Source organism: Gopherus evgoodei, chromosome 10 (assembly GCF_007399415.2).
Source record: "Gopherus evgoodei ecotype Sinaloan lineage chromosome 10, rGopEvg1_v1.p, whole genome shotgun sequence".
NCBI classification, from domain to species: domain Eukaryota; kingdom Metazoa; phylum Chordata; order Testudines; family Testudinidae; genus Gopherus; species Gopherus evgoodei.
In genome coordinates this window covers 40,258,174-40,276,377 of record NC_044331.1, presented here as the reverse complement: position 1 = coordinate 40,276,377, position 18,204 = coordinate 40,258,174, and the positions used below count along the sequence as shown (strand labels likewise).

Below are 18,204 nucleotides of genomic sequence, written 5' to 3'. Positions count from 1 at the left end.
TGTGATTGTGCCCATGTGTGATGCCAGGGGAGGATATGAGTGAGCCCACGTGTGAGTGCACAAAGTAGCGAAGGGAGGTCTGTGAGTGCACCTGTATGTGTGCGGATAGGAATGTGTGCAGATGTGAGTGCACGGTGTGTGGGGATGTGACTGCAGTGTGTGTGATTGTGAGTGTGTCTGTGTGTGACTATGCCCAGGAGTGAGCGTGCAGTGTGTGTGTGTGTGTGTGTGTGTGTAGGGAGGATGCAGATGTGACTGTGTAGCGTGTGCCTGCCCGGGGCGGTGTGTCACTGTGCCGTATGCGGATGTGTGCGACTGTTCCGCCACCAGCGGTGCGGGTCCTGTGTAGACTAAAGACAGCCCTCCGTCCGGTCCGGTCCATTCCCCGGGCGGCGGAGCAGCAGGTGGGACCCGGGAACACACGCACCCGCCTAGCCGGTAACGGGGGACGCCCGCGCATGCCCACAACTCTCAGCAGCAAAAGCGCCCGAGTACCCCAGGCGCGCGCGGAGGGAGGGTTTCCTCTCTGCTGCTCCGCCCACCGATATTTCGTACATGCGCAGTCTCTGCAGGGAGCTCCGTGCGGGATAGAACACGACCCTGCCCCCTTGGAAGCCGCATGCGCAATAGCTACTCCAGAGATGGTTCTTAGAACGGGCAGGGAACGGAGTTAATGGCTCACTCTCTCCGTGGTGACGTCATCAGCACCGCTCTGAAGAAGGCGGGCGCCAGCTGCTATCTGCACAGCCCCAGTAGCTCGCCGTGATCGTATAGTGGTTAGTACTCTGCGTTGTGGCCGCAGCAACCTCGGTTCGAATCCGAGTCACGGCATCGCTTCAATGGCGGTAGCACGGCATGGGGGCCCTGTGAGCTTTTTACTGGGAGGCTGGAGTCCAAGCAGCCGCCGCTTCATATGGGCAGCAGCCTGGCACAGCCAGCCTGTTTCAGCGTTTGGAGGATACAGGGCACGGCCAGCCTGTTACAAGGTATGGGACAGTGTCCCTGACCCAACAGTCCCCAGGCCACAGAAGAGGGTGTAGCTGGACAGTCCACACCATTCCCTGCCTGCCCCTTGCCATGGTCGTGGCTTGGTCCCTGTGCAGCTGTCCAGTTTCCTGGGCTCAGGACCATCCCAAATGTTCTGGGTTTTGTACCTCAGAGGAGGGCGCCACTCCACTTCCAGCCCTCTCCTCGAGGAGGACTGAGTGAGGACCCGGTGCTCTGCTAAACCAGGGCCTGAGCGAGGGCTATACTGCTCTGTACAGAAACCTGGCCGTGGCACATCTGGGCTGCTGTGCAGCTGGGAAGGGGAGCCCCTCCCAGACACCTGGGGAGAGGACTGCAGGAGCTGTTCCTAGCTGCCGGTACTATATGCCTGTTCTTGTGGCACCGACAGAGCAGCATCTGGTGCTGCACTGAACTGTCCTGCAGGCTCCACATTCCACTCCTTTCTGCCCATGACTGAGGTCACCAGGCACTGCCCAACTCTCTGCCGGTTTCTCCACTGATTCAACACTGTTCTGCTAGGAAGATATTTCAGCTTCGTATGTGGGGGGAGCCCAGGGCTGGGATAGTGGGGGAGCTGCAGGTTGGGACTGAGGGACAGCAGCAGAGCTGTGCTGGTGAGGGAGCCCATGGCTGGAGACTGCAGGTGGGGATTGAGGGGCACTGGCAGAGCTGTGTGTGGGAAGCCCAAGACAAATGCAAATACCTGCAGCCTGGCATGTAGGTGCTTGTGCCCATGGTGCCTTGGTGCAGATGTGTAATGCCTGCTCGGGGGAGGGGGTGCATGTGCTACCCGAGTTTGGCATCCAGGAAACCTGTGATGCCAGGCTGCAGCCATGCATGTTGCCTGAGTTCCTGGACTTGTCTATGTTTTGAGTGGCCCCTGGCCCCGTGCACAGTGGACTCTGTCCCTGTGCTGCTACAAATTGGTTTCAGCAGGGGGAGTTCCTGTGTAGGGAGCTTGGTGGAGGGGTGTTCTGAATCAGAGCAATAAGGAGAGGCAGAGGCAACCTAGAGGCCAAATTATGTTTGATCTCAATCAGTTGGGGTAAAATAGAAATCAATGGGGTGGGGAATAATCACACATAAATCAGGATTGGTTGTTTTAGCAGGAACTGCTAATTAGGGTCACACTGTAAACTCCTGTAAACTATTACTGCTGTGTATTGTATATGAAGTAATATCTTAATTAAAACTCACTTTGTAGGTAACAATTGACATTTATGAAATTACAGGCTTTAACATTAGATAATACAATGCACTGAAACAGAGATACTTTGCCTTTTCAGTTTCTCAGTTTTCAGCCTCTGTATGCCCAGAGTTTGGAGGAAAAGTAGTTTCGTTAATGGAGCAATCCTCTTGTGCAATCTTTGTTGGCTGTTTCAAGTTCCAGCTTAAACAAAGACATGGATTCCTTGATGCGATGCATTGGTTTCTTGACTGAACAATTAGCCCCAGCTCTTTTCTGCTTTACAAGCCGTTTGCTGTCTGACAATTTCTCTAGTCCTTCACTTCACCTTGTGCACCTTAAGATGCTGCCAGATGGTTTGTGTTAGAGGCCTTACTATTTCTTACTTTCACTACTGCTCACGTCCCCCTTATTTCTTAAATCTGTGTCTCTTTAATTAGAGTGTATTTCCTTCACATTTCATTCTTGCATTACTCTTCTTGCAGTTTTCTAATGATGTTTTTCTACTAAATTTCTTTGCTTACTTGGAGACTCTTTATTTATTTGTCCTCTAGTTTAACTGTACTGTTCTTGAACTTCCCCTCTTTTCTCCTTGTGCTGCTCTCTTTCCAGGCACTGACCCTTTTGCATAGGTGCTGGAACTAGGGGTGCTGGGGGTGCTGCCGTATCCCCTGGCTTGAACTGGTTTCCATTATATACAGGGTTTACAATTTGGTTCAGTGGCTCTCAGCGACCCCCAACAAATTGTTCCAGCACCCCTGCCCTTTTGTGGCTATTCCTACTATCTGTTTTTCCTGGCCCTTCTGAACTGGACTTTCTCCCTTTCAGCTCCGTGCCTGGTGACTTCCCGACACTGGAAGAGGTGGCAATGTCATCTACATTCTTCCTCTCTCTGGCCTGGTCTGCTCAGGACTTCTCTCAGGATCAGGATGGTGAAGTTCCAGGGTCCCAGGAGATGGCAGGCCTGGCAGTCATGATGGTGACGTTCATTCCAGTAGCCAGTTTTTTCTCCCAGAGTCTCTTTCTTTAAGGACCCCAAAGAGGGTGATGCACGGAATAGCCCATCTCTTATTATTGTGTCCACCAGTTAGGCCTAGTTTTCACCACACTAATTTTGTTTAACTGGTTTCTGATTCCACACTTTTCTTGTCCACCAGGCATGACCTTAACATAGTCCTTGAGTTACATCAGGAGGCCTTTTTGCTTGGATTAAATCAGTCTGTCTGTCTCCCTTTCGTACCTTTCCCCACTAACATTTGCTGGTTTTGGTTGTTGTGACATCTTATGAACTTACACTAACTTTTGACAATTGAACCCGCAATGAGTGCACTGTTGTGATAACTGGACCTATCTGCACCAACCGCTGGGCATCCGGCCATCGTAAAAACTGAGCCAGCATGCATATTTTCCTCCTGGATGGCGATTTAAGAACCACTCTGGTTAATCCTGATGTGTCTAGCCCTGGGGAGGATCAGGGTCCCAGCATGGGGCCTGGGACAAACCCCCAGCAAGGCACTCAGGGGGAGAGATAGTTCAGTGGTCTGAGCATTAGCCTGCTAAACCCAGAGTTAAAAGTTCAATCTTTGAGGGGGCCGTTTAGGGAACTGGGGTAAAAATCTGTCTGGGGATTGGTCCTGCTTTGAGCAAGGAGTTGGACTAGGTGACCTTCTGAAGTCCCTTCCAACTCTAATCTTCTATGACTCCCTGTCCATCCCTTCTCTCTATGTCAGGGGTAGATAACCTATAGCATGTGTGCCAAAGGCAGCACACAAGCTGATTTTCAGGGGCACTCACACTGCCTGGGTCCTGGCCACCAGTCTAGGGGGGCTCTGCATTTTAATTTAATTTTAAATGAAGCTTCTTAAATATTTTTAAAACCTTATTTATTTTACATACAACAATAGCTTAGTTATATATTATAAACTTATAGAAAGAGACCTTCTAAAAACATTAAAATGTATGATTGGCACGCAAAAGCTTAAATTGAAGTGAATAAATGAAGATTCGGCACACCACTTCTGAAAGGTTGCCAACCCCTGCTCTATGTTATACCCAGCCTTCTGAGTACAGGACTCCTCCACCTGGTCTCTCTCATGCCCATGCCCTGCTCACATCCACTTCCCCTCACTAGTTCCCCCAGCTCCATTCTTCGGGTGCAGATGGTACTATCCCTGTTCCACACAGACAAGCTGAGAAATGCCACGGAATGGCATATCAGACTGTGCTTTGCTCGGCCAGTGCGCACCGGGCACAGGTGTGGGGCACTTACATCTAGTTAGGATAGGATTCTTGACATCATTTCAGAGCAGCTGCATCCCTAGTAGGTATTGCCAGCCTAATGCATCCAGCACATGCAGTGCTCTGCTCAGTGGTGGGCCAGTTGCTTTGATTGCCTTATTACTTCTCATCCTGTCACTGATTTCACTATGACTGGAAATCAGTCACTCAGGAACCTTTCTTCTCTTCCCCCTCACCCCACTCTTGCCTGACTGGGACTCAGTCGTGAGACGGCTTGTGTGGGGAGTCCCCTGGACTAGCTTATAAGCAGCTGTGCAAACAAAACTCCTTCTGGCTGGAGCATCCTCCTGGTTCATCTCAGGTCAGAAGATCCATATTTCAGGTGGGATTTGCAGAAGGTCTCATTGCTGGCCTGACTCTACAACAGACACAGAGTTAGCCAGTGCCAAGTGCTTTGAATTTATCCCTTGTTTAGTTGTGGGATTGAGCAAAGTGACAGAGCCAGTTTTATGGCTCGGGCCATAGGAGGGTGAGGTGGGGTGTAGGGTGACCAGATGTCCCAATTTTATAGGGACAGTCCCAATATTTGGGCCTTTTTCTTATATAGGTGCCTATTACCCCCCACCTCTGTTCCAATTTTTCACACTTGCTATCTGGCCAACCTACAGGGGTGGCACTCAGGGACATGGCCCCTTACTGGAACTTAGCAGAGGTTTTTGGTTGGCCCTCTCCCAGTGCCAAAAGGAAGGGGAAGGGTTGATGAGAAATCAGGACCTTGAGACTGACAGTCCCCAGGGCCAATGGAGAGAGGCCAGTGCCCCAGGTCAGCCAGATTGACAAGGCAGGTAGGCCAATGAGGGAGTCAGGAGGCTAGGAGGTCCTGTCCTCTGTGTGAGCTGGAGCTGCCTGGCCAGAGGGGCTGAGCTAAGGAGAGAGCAGGAGCCTGAGGGGCCAGAGGAGCAGCCCAGGGAGCTGGGGGCAGAGCAGCTGCAGTGTTGAGACAGAGTGGCGTTGGGGCTGGGGCTGGACCTGGAGCTGGGTGCAGCAGAGGAGAGTGAGGGGGACCCTGGGCAGAGGGCCCAGTGCAGGGAGATACCTCCAACCAAGAGGCCTTGCAGGCTAGACTTGGGGGGGTAACCCCAATGGGGGGGTGGCGAGTGACACTGGGGGGAAGGGTCCTGCCAACTAGAGCCTGAAGGCATGTGGCCACCGCCAGAGCAAGTGTCCGACCTGCAGCATCCCTGGTGCCTGCACAGGGGCCTGGGACGTGTGAGGAACAGGCTGTGAACTGCCCTGACAGTCCAGCCACCAGGGCCGGATTAAGTCTCCTGTGGGCCTGAGGCTATTAGATTTTGTGGGACCTCCGTATACAAGTCTTTTTCCTGGGAGGGAGATTGGTGCAGGAGGGGCAGGGGGCTGGGATGCGGGAGGGGGTGCAAGATGCAGGTTTTGGCCAGGAGGCGCTTACCACAGGTGGCTCCCAGCTGGCAGCACAGAAGGCCTCAGGCAGGCTGTCTGCATGCTGTGGCCCCAGCTTCCAGTCCCGGAAGTGGCCAGCTGCTAGCACATCTCTGCAGCCCCTGTAGGGAGGGGGACAGTGTGTCTCCATGCGCTGGCTGTGCCCGCAAGCGCTACCCCCGCAGCTCCCATTGGCCGGTTCCGGGAGTGGCATGGAACCACAGCATGCAGGCAGCCTGCCTGAGCACCTCGCTGTGCTAGCAGCCTGGAGTTGGAGATTGCTGCCTGTGATTTATTTTTGTGGTGGCCCTCTTGAGCCGGAGCCCTGGGCTGCAGCCCCTAAAGCCCTTGCCTTAATCCGGCCCTGCTAGCCACAGCTGGTTGTAATGTCTCCATGCCGCAGAGCGGGGTGACAGGTTTTCCTTTCACCTTTCCTATCGTTTCCTTATTTTTTTTTAATTGATTGTTCTTTAATACATTGTATCTGCTTTGAACTCTAGGCAATGATCAGTGCGTCAGGGAAGTGTCCAGTGCGGAGAGAGCAGCCCAGAGTGGGGACACCCAAGCCCCTGCCCTAAGTGACCATGACAAGGTGGGCGGTTGAGCCCCCAGGAATCCTGGGCCCACCCTTGTTGGGGTTACAAGGACTCTGCCACACAGGAGAGTGGAAGGGGACCCCTCGCGGTCAGGCAGGCCTCTGGGTAAAGGGAGTGGGAGCGAGGACTCAGATCCTTTCGCTAGCCCATTTCACTGGGGTAGTGTATAAGCCAGGAAAGTTCCCACAATAGCAGGACTATTCCCCCGCTCACACCAGCTCTGCCAGACTCCCTGTGTGACTGGGAGCAAATCCATCTCTGGGCTTCACTCCCCATCTGTGAAACGGGGAGAATAATTCGTCCTTTCTCCGACCTGTGTCCTGGCTCAGTTATTGAGACTGGAAGCTTACATGGGCAGAGCCTATGTCTGTGCAGGGCCTGGCATGATGCGGCCTATCTGGATGCCACAGTAATGCAGATCCTACCGATGTAAGCAGGTCCCATAGCTCTGGCTTTCCTACAGAGGCCCTGACACTAGCCTGAGAGCCTGCAACTGCCTAGCTCAAAGGTGTGAAGCTCCTGCCTTTCTAGTGCAGAAGCCCCTTTGATAAAGTTCTTCAGCTAACACAGGAGCAGCGGCTTGTCAGTGGCCCTGTGAAATGTTCGGTTGCTGGGCATCTGCAGTGAACTCTGGGCTGCTACGGGCCAGGAGAGAGGAACAGAACGGGTGGGGAGTTGGTCTGCATCCCTGCTCCCATCGCCAAACCCTTCTAACTTCAAATGGTCTTCCTAGAGCCCCCACTCCAGTGACACAGACCTTCCTGGCTTCATCCTGCCCCCTGGAGTACAGACAACAGCATCCCTGCTCCCAGGCCCTCCCCAGCAGCTGTCACCCTTTCAGAGCCAGAGCGCACAGATGAGTCACTTCCCAGCAGCTGCCTCAGTTTGAGCCTCAGCCCATTCTCTACTCATGTTTGTAACCATTTCATAACCAGAACACATGCATTAATTGTGCCTCCCCTGCAGGTGTGTGTGACCATCTCAGTGCCAGCATCATTCCAGGCTGAATTCCTAGCACAACACCTCCAAGCTCCCCTAACAAGGCATGCACCTGCACCGTGCAGACATCACACCCGCAGGAAGCCATATCCTGTATCCCATCCCCTGAGCTGACGCTGTTCTCTGAGAGCCCTAAGATGTGGCTCAGATTGTTCCTTCCAATGGGCTTTGCTCTGCACCTATCAGCACTGTCATTCACCTCCCACCGTGCTGCTCATTCACCTTGCTTGGGCTGGCCCTCTGAAGTTCCTCAGTCTTCCCCAGTCATGGGCACAGCAGGGCTAGGCAGCACCATCAGGAGCAGGGATGAGGGCTTCTCCACTGCACCTGTCTGAGCACTGCCCTGTGCCCAGGATAAAGGGGTTAGCCTAGGTAGAGCTGTCATTTCCTCCAAACGGATTTGTGCTGGATTTTGGGGTACCAGATCCTCTCTGATACCATTTTAACAATTCGTTTGGGGCACTAGGACTAGCATTGGCTTCCCAGTAATTGGTGACATTGGCTAATGACCTGTGATTTCAAAGGTGCCGCTGCCCAGTGTCAAACTCACTGCCGGGATTTACCACAATAGTCATCTCAGCAAGCAGAAGCTCCGACCTCAAGGGCACTGAATATGTTGGCAGCAGCTTAGCCAATGGAAACTGGAAGCCAGGGCAGAGGGGGTGGGCCAGCTGGTTAATGGGAGATCCAGCCTGCTGCTTCCCCAGGCCTGGCAATAGCCGAACTGTGTAGGGGACGGGACCAGTATCCCAGCGTTGCCATGACAGTGGAAGCCAGCATGTGACACCAGGAGGCACTGGCCATACCTGCGGGGTATGACCAATGGCTGCAGACACTCTCTTTGCCTGCTGGGCTGCTCCATGTCTGTGTCATTTCCCTGATTCCATCTGTCCATCATACCCCAGGGCAGGAGGCCTAGCAGAGTGATAACAGATGGCCAGTGGATGCCTATCAGATACCCTGTGGCCTGGGGGAGCTGGGAGCTCCTGGGGCTGGGTATTGAGCAAACTGATCCTGAGCCTGTTTGCTGTTGAGTGTGTTCACAGCCAGGCTCCCGCTCCCTTGGCAGCAGGCAGGGGCTCCCATGGGGATGCTCTCTGCACCCACTGCACCCTGATCTGCCAGCTGTGCTGAGGAACCACCTTGCTGCCCTATTTCCTGCGGCAGCTGAGACTGGAACCACCTCCTGTGCTATATGCCGGTCCTTATCTCCAGGGGCCAAGTGTTTCCCCACCCCTGACCAGCACATGGGGGTGTTCCTCCGCATGCAGATCTCCCCCTGTGCAAAGTGGGGCTTGGCTGTCTCATAGCACTGACCCACAACACACATGCAGGAGAGGAGCAGACTGGCTTGTGACATTACTGACATGAACTGGGACCGTATAGATCATTGTTGCAACCAAGGTCCTGTAGTGGCATCAAATCTTGTATAAAGGGGGTCAAATAAGGTGTCTAAGACAAGCTTATGGTTTGCTGATTATGATTATGCTAGCTGTATGTATGTATCATTTTTATATTTAAAGTTGTAAGTATTGGCTCTATACTGTTTGTATTTCAAACTTGTGCTGTGCTTCTGAATGACATCCCAGACAAGTTGGTGTCAGCTCTGCCTAGCCTGCTTGATGGCTCATTAAGGACCATCAGCTATACAATGGACCCATTGAGAGAAGGCAGACACACCTTGTGACTCAGCAAGGTATGCAAGGACCTGCCTGTGGACAGAATTCAGGGCTTGTCTACATCAGAAAGTTGCAGCGCTGGTGAGGGAGTTACAGCGCTGCAACTTTGAAGGTGTACACATCTGCAGGGCATCACCAGCGCTGCAACTCCCTGTTTGCAGCGCTGGCCGTACTCCCGTTTTGTCTCGGGTGTAGAGGATCCAGCGCTGGTGATCCAGCGCTGGTAATCCAATGTAGACACTTACCAGCGCTTTTCTTGACCTCCGTGGAAGGAGGAAGCCTCTGGTAATCAAGCTGGTCTCCTTCCCCGGCTTGCTCTTGCGTTCCCGGAACCCCGAGCAAGCAGGTCTCCTTCCCTGCGGTTTGCAGGGTGGTTCGGGGAACGCGAGAGCAAACCGCGGTGAAGCTGGTCTCCTTTCCCGGTTTGCTCTCTCGTTCCCGGAACCCCGAGCAAGCAGGTCTCCTTCCCTGCGGTTTGCAGGGTGGTTCGGGGAACGCGAGAGCAAACCGCGGCGAAGCTGGTCTCCTTTCCCGGTTTGCTCTCTCGTTCCCGGAACCCCGAGCAAGCAGGTCTCCTTCCCTGCGGTTTGCAGGGTGGTTCGGGGAACGTGAGAGCAAACCGCGGCGAAGCTGGTCTCCTTTCCCGGTTTGCTCTCGCGTTCCCGGAACCCCCCTTGAAGCCGCCCAACAGCGCTGCAGTATGGCCACATCTAACACCACTTGCAGCGCTGGTTGCTGTAAGTGTGGCCACTCTGCAGCGCTGGCCCTATACAGCTGTACTAATACAGCTGTAACAACCAGCGCTGCAAAATTTTAGATGTAGACATGGCCTCAGGTTTTTCTATGCCGTGTGTTGGATAGCAGTCCTTGGGACAAAGAAAGCAAAGACCACATGGCAAGAGACTATAAAAGGCTGATGCCTCATCTCCATCTGGTATTCAATCCTGCTTCTTACTGTTGGGACTTTGCTACAAATGGAAGCTCTACACAAAGGACTGATGGCCCATAAGTTGGGGGAGGGATAGCTTAGTGGTTTGAGCATTGGCTTACTAAACCCAGGGCTGTGAGTTCAATCCTTGAAGGGGCCATTTAGGGATCTGGGGCAAAAATCTGTCTGGGGATTGGTCCTGCTTTGAGCAGGGGGTTAGACTAGATGACCTCCTGAGGTCCCTTCCAGCCCTGACATTCTGTGATCCCAGCTGTGCATGTACTCTATCGCTGCTACAAGCCTGAACCAAGAACATTGCCATTATTGTATGTAATTGATTCCATTTAACCAATTCTAGCTCTCATCTAAACCTTTGTTCCTTTTATGAATAACTCTTTAGATTTTAGATTCTAAAGGATTGGTAACAGCATGATTTGTGGGTAAGATCTGATCTGTATATTGACCTGGGTTTGGGGCTTGGCCCTTTGGGATTGAGAGAAACTTTTTTCTTTTACTGGGGCATTGGTTTTCATAATCATTTGTCTCCCTAACGAGTGACACTGGTGGTGATACTGGAAAACTGGAGTGTCTAAGGGAATTGCTTGTGACGTTTGATTAGCCAGGGGGTAAAACCAAAGTTCTCTCTGTCTGGCTGGTTTGGTTTGCTTAGGCCATGGATACACTCACACTTTACAGCGCTGCAACTTTCGCGCTCAGGGGTGTGAAAAAACACACCCCTGAGCACTGCAAGATACAGCGCTGTAAAGCATCAGTGTAATCAGGGCCCAGCGCTGCACTCTACACCCGTAAGGGATGTGGTTTACATGCAGCGCTGGGAGAGCTCTCTCCCAGCGCTGCCGCTCCGACTACACTCACACTTCAAAGCGCTGCCGCGGCAGCGCTCCCGCAGCGCTGCCGGGGCAGCGCTCCCGCAGCGCTGCCGGGGCAGCGCTTTGAAATTCCAAATGTAGCCATACCCTTAGAGGTGGAAAAACCCCAGCCTTGGGCTGTAACTGCCCTGCTTTAAGCAATTTATCCTGAATTGGCACTCTCAGTTGAGTCCCGCCAGAACCAGCATCGTTACATGTAGATCTCCCCCTGTGCAAAGTGGGGCTTGGCTGCCCCCATAGCACTGACCTGCAACACACATGCAGGAGAGGAGCAGACTGGCTGGCCTGGGGACACAGCTCAGTCCCCTCTGGCCCCATGGGGAGGACCCACACCCAAGCTGTTAGATCTCTTGTGCAGCCCATTGAACTTTAAAGGCTGCTGTAGCTAGATGCGTGCCCATTAGATCACAGGGCCCTGGTGGCCCAGGTTGCCCATGGTGAACAGAGCACATCTGCCTACACGATACTGTTAGGTGGAGGCTCTCAGGGCTGGGAAAGGGTCCTGGGTCCCAGCTCCTGCACAAACACCAGCCCTCCAATGGAAATCGGGCCTTCCATGGCCAATTGCTTGCAGCTCTCTGGTCCCCATAATAGAATGAATGTTCTGGCAGGAATGCCAGGGTGTTATGCAGATAAAATTGCACAGGATCGGGGCAATTCAAAGACACCACATTTATTATGATAACAGTTTGATTTATGACCAATAACTATATCTTAATCCTTATACACACACATATCTAATACCTATACACACACACACACCCATCAGATGTTCTGCAGCTGCTTGATAGTTACCAGTCCTGAATGTAGCTTGAGTTTGTGGCTTGGGTTTGTAGCTTGTGGCAGCTAACTGGCTAGGAAAGCCAGGCACAAGGACTAGCTGGGTCTCTGTTGGGCATGCACCAATGCCCTTCCATGTTGGCAGCAGAATGTTACCCTCCAAAGTCTTCCATCTCACCCATCCTCTTTGTAGGCTTTAGTTTGAATCCAGAGTCTATAGGTCTTGCTGTGTTTTGCAGACATGACTTTTAGCCTAGGACCTGGCTTTGATCTTCCTTCTATTGTACCTTTTCTTTTTAGGGTGGACTCTTCTTACTTTGTTAGGGCTCTTGTCTGCATCTTCAGCTGGTGGGGTTTGAACTTCATTTCATCAGGACAGGCTGGCGCTGGAGGCTGATTCCATCATCCATACATACCTCAGTCACACATCTAAACTTAACTAATGAGATTACAGTAGGGTTTGCAAAAATGAAAGTTGGAGCCAGCTTTTACAAAATGGAGTAAGTGTTTTAAAATGGGTGGGTATTCACCCACGAAAGCTCATGCTCCAAAATGTCTGTTAGTCAATAAGGTTCCACAGGATTCTTTGCTTTTTTAAAATGGGGTTTGAATTACAGTATGGCAAACAGTGAACAGAAGTTACAATGTAGGCAAGTGTAATGAAAGGTGAACAGAAGTTACAATCCTGAAACAGTGCAAGTCTCAGTGATTTAAGCAGGAATTGGATTGATAGTGAAACTTACAAGAGCAACTGGCTAAACAGCTATGGCTCTTAACAAGCATCTTAATTGTCAATTAGCCAGTTATTGGGGTAACTGGTTTTATGAATGAATGTTATTTCATTCATAAAACTTTACTTATATAGCTACATTAATAAAGTGAACAATTAAAAACAATTTAATTCAGCAGTTCTACAAGGGGCTGGAGCCTTCCCCTTCCCCTGGCTAATCAGAGAGTACATGGAGTGGGGGAGAGCTCTGTACCACTCATTACAATGCCCTGCAGCTGGGCTGGCTCATGGGTGCCCCGTGGCAGGGGCAGGCTCAGGGGAGGTTCTGTGGAGGCAGCAGGCTCATTGTGGGGGAGCCTGCAGCAGGCTCAGGGTGTATGTGTGTCCTGCAACAGGCTGTAATGGGTATACAAACCTCACACTGCACCCAGAATGGTTAAAAGGCATTACTGGGCCCTGGTTGCTCTGTCCCTGGAACATCTTCTGGAAGCTGAAGAAAGATCTTAGTTACTGGAACAGGGGCCAGAGAGATACACACTGCAGCGATAAGGAGAAATTAGGCAAACAGTGGAAGTGAAAGAGCAGGTGGAAGGCAGACTTGGAGATAAGTGCTGGCCATGCTGCTGACAGAGATGTGCTGCTACTTGGACATGAGACCCGGGCAGCTGGAGAAATCACACGGCCACAGCAGTGCTGTCACGTTATAAGAGCTCTGGGGCTGGGATACAGCCAGGCTTAGTAACAGATGGGCTGAGATGTGTCAGGAGCAGAGCCAGGTGGTAGGGAAATTAATTGCGAAGGCTCCTATTGAATCTCATGGCAAGGAGCTACGGAGTGGCAGGACAAGCTCTCTCTGGATCTGTATACATCAAGGAGTTAACCTGCATTGAGCTCTTGGAACGGCAGTAACAGCCAATAGCTTGCATGGCCCAGAGGCCATGGTGCATTCCCACCCTTCCTGGGCTCCAGCTGCCCGTCCAACCTCCCTCCTCCCCCCCTTCGCTCTCTCTCATAGCGTCTCACCCAGCCGCATGCTGCCCTTAGCACACACCCATGTTACACTGGCTCTGCAGTGGGAGTGCAGGAAACTTGGCTGGGGAGGTTTCTGCCCCCTGGAGAAGTGCTAGAGGATTTGGGGGTGCATGTGCTTTGGGGGTACAGCCAAGGGAAGGATGGCCCTAAGAAGGCATTTTCATGCTTTGCAGGGTTTGTGCTCACTGAACCAGAACGGTTGGGGCGATTGTGATCATTGGGCCTGCCCGGTTAGCTGCATTGTGAGCTGAACTGTGAAAAGTGAGTGTGAGTTCATACACTGTGTAGCATGGCAGAGTGCTCACCGGCACGGCACCTCCTGTGGGTTGGTCTAGGAATTAGCTCTTCCAGCATTGGAGTGCCTCCTGCGGGCCAGTGTCTCCCTTGCTGCTGCCTGCTTCTCCCTTTTCTAGTACCACCCTTTAGTTCAGGTCCCACATCCCTCCTGGCCCATGGTACCCCTTATCAGAGGTACTGCCCTGCAGCTGTTCCCCCACACTAAGGGATCCTCCCTGGGGAACCCCAATTCCCCAAAGCCCATCTTTCCTCAGTGACAGACTGCCAGTCTTCATCTAGCCCTTTTTCTCAAGGGCAAACTGTAGTCTGAAATGGCCGCTCATCATTGGCAAGGGGGTTTGAACCTCCTGTCTTTTCCTGGCCTGGCTGCACCGCTGCAGCCTTCGTACCACCACAGGCCCTTTTAGCACAGCCTCAGCCTGGGGACTCATCTGGCCAAAGTTCCCCAGCACTGCGCTGTTTGAGGTACCCTTCTCTAACCAGCAGCCAGGTCCTTCCCACTCCACCACTGGAGTGAGACGCCCCTTGCCTAGCTCCCAGGCCTTTTATCAGAACCAGCTGGACCCTAATTGGGTGTGGCTGCACCTGCGGCTGCCTACCCAGTCAGCCTCCTTCGGCTGCTTTCAACCCCAGCCCTCTCCAAGGGCCGACTTTTACCCCTTTATGAGTCGGAGTTCGGTGACCGCCCTGCTACACACTGTCACAGTGACCTAAAACAGCAAAGGCTGATGGGAAAGGTCTGATAGGCCGACAGTCCAAAAAGGCCACCTGCTTTAACTCAAGAACTGTATTAAGATCACACCTGATAAACAAGAGATGGATGGGTCTGAAATCAATGAACAAGAATTGGTGTGTTGGAAACTAGGCCTAACTGGTAGACAAAATAATGAGGGGATGGACTGGTCCAACCATCACACCCTTTGGACATCTTTTTATTTTTTAAAGAGAGATTTTTGGGGGAAATATGGATGGAAGTGACAAGTGAATTCTGGCTAGTTAAAAGATGAAAGGAGAGGAATGAGCTTCACCTTCATGGGTGCCACCCCCACCATCTTCTGAAGCCACAGGATCCACAGTAACACAATTGGGCCTTCATCATCCAGATCCTGGGAGATGTCCAGTCCCCATCAGACTGGGCCAAAGAGCAGGACCCAGATGATGTCACCACCTGCTCTGTCTCTGGCTAAATCCCAAACATCATTTGGGATGTGAGACTGTCACCCCCACCCACACTCGATGTGTCCTTTTCCTTCCCCGCCTTATTTTCTTTCCTATCCTTCTCCATTTGCCTTGTGTCGAATAAGGGCCTGGCCTAGCAGGCCAACATTTGCAACTGCTTAAGCCTGGGGCTAGAAAGAGGCAATGCCGTAAACAGCCCGATGCTGGTACAAGTGTGGCAGGTCTCAGAGCGGCCGATCAGACCCTGTGTTGGGCTTGTGTTTCTCCAGCAACTGAGGTTGCGAGTAAAAGTCAACACCAGAGCCAGAAGCTGCATTTTCTATCTTTGCTGTTCTCTTCTTTCCCCTTTTGCGTGCATTTGTCTTTGTCTTTCTTTAAGGAGGCAGGAGCAGATTTTAACAGCAGCAGCAACAATGAAAGCCCTACCCCATCTCAACTAATTTCTTTTTCCCCAAATGGGACAGTTATTTCCATCTGTTAGGCCATCAAAAAGACTTTCAGATGAGGGCTTCTTTAAAATCCCTCCCCAGTGATGTTTTGCAGTGTGCTTGCCATTGGACTAAGCGGGCTGGGGTCTCTGTATAAGCTCCGAACCGTGTGTAATACTCTTTAATGCTAGACAGTCACAGGCTTGTGTAACATCTTTGCCTCTTTGGGTCCATATATTCCATCTAAATTAATACAACACAGGATGACAGTGAAAAGAAACTGAAGCAGTGTCTGACCCCAGGCAGTTCTGAGACAGCTAGCAAATCCCTCTCTCAGCCTGGGGAATCCCCAAGAGCTATAGCCGGCACTGAGCTCCATGCCCACAGGCAAGGCACACTGCAGGCAAATGCAACAATTCCTGCACTCCCTGTCTAGCCAGCTGGGCCCCTGGCACCTGAGCCTGGCTGCAAAGTCAGGCACCAACTTTGCTCTCTCGAGCCCAACATCCACCCCCTTGATTGCTTCCCCTGCCCCTGGGCAGGGGGCTTGTACATTGACAGCTAAGGCAGGTGGGATGCAATGTTCAAACCTCTCCAAGGTGCCGCTGAAGCTAATGAATGTACCTAGCTCTGCCTCACTCGCTGTCTCTAACACACAGCCCTGTGCAGAGCAGCTTGCAGCCATCCAGCAATGGGGAGCCCCCTGCTCTTTTCCCCTTGCTTGTCACTTTACTCCAAGACCTGGAAGTTTTGTAGTTTGCATGTGGCAAGATTTAAAAGGCATCCTAGTGAGGGAACAACAGCAGAGCGTGTGGCGTCCCTGAAATGCAGCCACTCTGCTGCGGGAACATCAGTCTTTGGGCTGGCGTGGCGACAAGCCCCATTAACCACAGCACAACTCCCACTGCTGCTCTCCTGCACCTGCCCCTGATCTCGCAGCTTGGGCAGCCATTCATTTCTCTCCCCTGAGGGAAGCAGACAGAGCCCAGAGGTCTCTATTAGAGTGACAGCCATGACTGATGCTTCTGCTAGGTCTGGAGAGAACATATCGGGCACATATGCCTGCACAGCCCGTTCCATCAGCCTAGAGGGGGAGAGCAGCAGGGATGGCCACTGCTCAGGCCTGTTCACCCCGGAACATGGCTCCTCCACTCACACCTGAGGGGTCGTCTCCCGCTCCTCCATGTCTTAAAGGTCCTAGAAATCCACCGCTGACTTGGACAGCAGCTCCATGGGCCCTCCACCTCTGTGGCCTCCTCCTTCTGCCTCAGAGCTGAGAGCCAGAGGGTACATCTATCCTGGGAGCTGGGGGGGGGTCATTCCCAGCTGAAGAAGACATACTCATTGCAGCTCTCATGGAGCTAGTGCACAAAAAATAGCATGTAGCTGTGGCAGCACAGGCGGTGGGAAGGGCTAGCGGCCAAGGTGCTACCGACCGTCTCAGACAGGTACAGACTCACTGCTCGCACCATTATGGGCACACTCTGTTTTTAACCTTCTAGCTCAATAAGAGCTAGCACGGATATGTCTGTTTGGGAGCTGGAAATTATACCTCCAGCTCGAAGAGTAAATGTTCCTGACAGACTGTGCTAGGACCTCCAGGGAAGCCAGCAATTGGAACTCAAGTTGGTTTCAAGTGAGACACTAAAGAAACAGAGAGTCTGGAACTCGGCACTGTTCTAAAAACCAATGTGAGTTGGAGCAGCCTGGCACCCTGCTAACAATTCCCTTTCCACTTGGACAGGGGCTGTTTGGTTCCCTTTTGGTGTCTCTTGTGGTTTGTACAGAAAGGGAGACTTAGGTCAATGCCCAACAATCATTCATTGTTTCAGAGAGTTTAAGGCCAGAAGGGACCATTAGATTTTCTAGTTTCACCTCCTGTACGTCACAGGCCAGAGAACCTCTCCTGGTCACCATTTACTGAGCCCAGTCACTTGGGTTTGACTAAAGCATCTCTGAGAAAGGCATCCAGGCTGGATCTGGAGACCTCAAAAGATGGAGAATCCATCATCGCCCTTGGGAGTTTGTTCCAACCCCATCCTCACTGGTATAAATCTGTGCCTTATCTCCAATTGGAATTTGTCTGGCCCCAGTTTCCAGTCACTGGTCTTTGTTTCTGCCTTTCTCCACTAAGTGAAATAGCCCTTTAGAACCCATTATTTTCTCCCTGTAATGGTACACTGTAATCAAGTCACCTCTCAGTCTCTTTGATAAGCTGAACAGATTGGGGGCTTTAAGTCTCTCACTGTATGACATTTTATCCAGCCCTTGAATAACTTTTGTGGCTCTTTTCTGCACCTTCTCCACTATTGTGTGTCATGCCTCAGTGTAGACCATGCCCTTGGGCGAGCAACCAGCCTGCCAGTACCTTCTCGGCAAGGTCCCTCTCACAGCCTTTGTTTAGCTACCCTGCCGGCTCCTTGCTCTGATGCCCATCAGAGTCAGCACTAATGAGATCGGACATCCCTTTACAGCTGCAACCAGCCGTCCCAGGAGAGAAGGTAGATGCCCCAGGCCTCAGATAGCAACAGCCAGGAGACATGGCCAGCAGGGGTGCTATGAGCCAAGGGACAGCCAGGGGCCTGTGTGCTCACGCTCATCAGAGGAGTGAGATAGTGGCAGGGCTCCGTGCCCTCTGCACCTGGTTTCACTGTTTGTGCAATTTATGTGTCTCCCTGGCCTAAGCTGGGGCCAGGCCCTATCCCCACACTTGCCCCTGTGCCAGTGCAGTGCTGGTGGCTCTGTGTGCTGGGCCCGTCTCATTTCTGGCACTGCT

At 52.2% G+C, this 18,204-nt stretch overlaps 1 long non-coding RNA gene and 1 other non-coding gene across 3 annotated transcripts; both read left to right on the top strand.

Annotated features, from left to right (window-relative positions):
• Positions 1–601: 601 nt before the first annotated feature.
• Positions 602–8,924, top strand: LOC115659143. 2 transcript variants are annotated; one of them, XR_004002454.1, is made up of 4 exons: positions 602–776; positions 3,023–3,173; positions 6,391–6,482; positions 7,453–8,924. It is a non-coding gene; the product is annotated as an uncharacterized LOC115659143 (long non-coding RNA). The 2 variants fall into 2 exon arrangements; XR_004002453.1 differs by lacking the exon at positions 602–776 and adding an exon at positions 784–986.
• TRNAH-GUG lies at positions 760–831 on the top strand. Its single transcript has one exon. It is a non-coding gene; the product is annotated as a tRNA-His (tRNA).
• Positions 8,925–18,204: the final 9,280 nt, after the last annotated feature.